Source organism: Gossypium hirsutum, chromosome A10, assembly GCF_007990345.1.
Source record: "Gossypium hirsutum isolate 1008001.06 chromosome A10, Gossypium_hirsutum_v2.1, whole genome shotgun sequence".
NCBI lineage: Eukaryota > Viridiplantae > Streptophyta > Magnoliopsida > Malvales > Malvaceae > Gossypium > Gossypium hirsutum.
Genome location: NC_053433.1, coordinates 67,902,486 through 67,904,723, shown reverse-complemented (window position 1 = coordinate 67,904,723; position 2,238 = coordinate 67,902,486). Strand labels below are relative to the sequence as shown.

The 2,238-nt window shown below is 37.2% G+C and overlaps 1 non-coding gene across 1 annotated transcript; it reads left to right on the top strand.

The window, feature by feature from the left end:
- The first annotated feature begins 252 nt into the window (after positions 1-252).
- Positions 253-359, top strand: LOC121209049 (small nucleolar RNA R71). The gene has a single exon (XR_005904167.1). It is a non-coding gene; the product is annotated as a small nucleolar RNA R71 (small nucleolar RNA).
- The last annotated feature ends 1,879 nt before the right edge of the window (positions 360-2,238 follow it).

Sequence of the window (2,238 nt, the reverse complement as noted above, 5' to 3'; positions counted from 1 at the left end):
CATTGATGATATTGAGGATACCTGAGATGCGAGTGAAGTAAGAGTGTCTAATTCATGTATTCCAGCGACTCGTCTTCCTAACATTGCTCCATTGGTTGGCTATTGATAATTGTTTCTGGAAATCCTCTCAATGATTTCGTAAGCCTCATTATAAGACTTAAAAAGGAGAGCAACATTAGTAGACGCGTCCACTACATCCTTGTGTGAGCATTGAGAGCATTATAAAATGTCTTAAGTTGGATGCAATGTGGGATTCCGTGATGAGGGCACTTTCGTAATAATTCCTTGTACCTTTCCCATGCCGTATGCAAGGACTCATCATCCATTTGTCGGAAAGCAGTGATCTCGTTTCTCAACTTAGCATTCTTGCTAGGCGGGAAATACTTCATAAGGAATCTTTCTGCTAACTCTTGCCATGTGGAAATTGAGTTTGGTGGCAATGAGTTTAACCAAGATCGAGCTCTGTCCCTTAGTGAATATGGTTATAGCTTCAATTGTACTGCATCTTCAAGAACACTGGCTAACTTGAAAGAGTCGCTCACCTCCATAAACAGTCTTAAGTGTGGGTGAGGATCTTCGGTAGGCATTCTACTGAATTGGCCCACTGTCTGAAGCATCTGGAACATAACTGACTTCAGCTCAAACTGTTGTTCCTCAATTTAAGGTCTCCTAACACCCGGATTAAGATCATGAAATACTAGCACGACATACTATCTTAAAGCTCTATCCCTATTATTAGCAATAAGGATAGGATCTTGAGCAAGGTTTGCTCCGTTTCCTTGATTCAGATTTTTGAAGTTCAACTCTTCAGTCCTTCTCTAACTTGCTTGTCTTCTTCATTGTCGAAAAGTTCATTCAATCTAAAAGTCTATAGGAGTAAATCGATAATTCGGTCAGTACTCATAAACACCTAAAATAATCACGGAAAAATTAATTAAGTTAAAAATTAAACAGACAAATAAACCAAAATGCAAAGCTAAAAAAATCACAAATAATGACTTGTTAAAATAGTCCCTGGCAACGGTGCCAAAAACTTGGAAAGACAAAAATGTACAAATGTACATGATAAACTGTAATTTATACATATTTCTATCCCATGCTTAGCACATTTTATGGATGATTTTTCCTTCAAATTGGTGAATTCGATGCTCCTAATGCCTTCATTTCATGTTTTAAACTTAGGTGAGCATAGGAGAGTGAAAGGAACGAGAAATGGGCCAAAAATAGAGAAAATGGGCCAACATATGAAATCAACATGACCTGGACCTCCTCACACGAGCAGACCACACAACCGTGTCAAATTGTCAAATCGAAGCACGACTCACACAGGTGGACCACACTGCCGTGCTTATTTAACAGGCTTGACCACGACTTGAATATTCGCACACGTACGTGTCACACGGGAGTGTCCCTGTCGATCCCAAGTTTAGTCCAATTTAGAAAAGGAAAATTTTGAAGGTTCTTAGGCATTCTAAAGCCTATAAATACACCCTAGAGGAGTAGGAAAGAGGAGACAAATAGGAGAAGGCAGGGAACTACTCAAGGAAAGCCTATTGCTCCATCTTAGAAGCCAGATTCATCATCAAGACTGAAGATCTCCCCTCAATTTCCCTTCAGAAGTTTTGGGTTTTTCTTTATATTTTGTATTCATTATTCTTCTGAGATATTTACCTTTTTAGTTATGAACTAAAACCCCTAAATACCTAAGGCGAATGAAACCTAAGACAGAACTTGTTATTATTATCTGAATTGTATGATAAATATTTTACTTGTTCTTAATTATGTGTTCTTAATTCTTGTTTGATATTCCAGAATATTGATTCAAGTTAAGCTCTTATTCAGAGGAGGAATAGACCCTGTCTAAGAGTACATTTGTCATAATTAAGCAGAGTTGGTTGCGTGCCTAGAGATAAGGTGACAAGATTTTGCCAGATTAGGGTGAAACCTAATAAGGGGATCCATAGATCGAGTTAATTTAACCCTAGGGAGTTAATTAGAAAGAGATTTCAATTATTCAACCTAGGGTTAGACGTTGTTAGTATCAAGAGGGATAATAATATAACTTAGGGATTTCTACGGATCAAGTCAAATCAATAAATCGCCCGATTCAGAGTCAAATAACAAGTGAAGTCTAGGTGGATTTTTCCCTAGGTATTGTCTTAATTCAATCGTTTTTCTAAAAGTAATTCCCCAATTCTATTTTCTGTAAATTCTTAGTTTAGTTAATTAGTTAGTTAA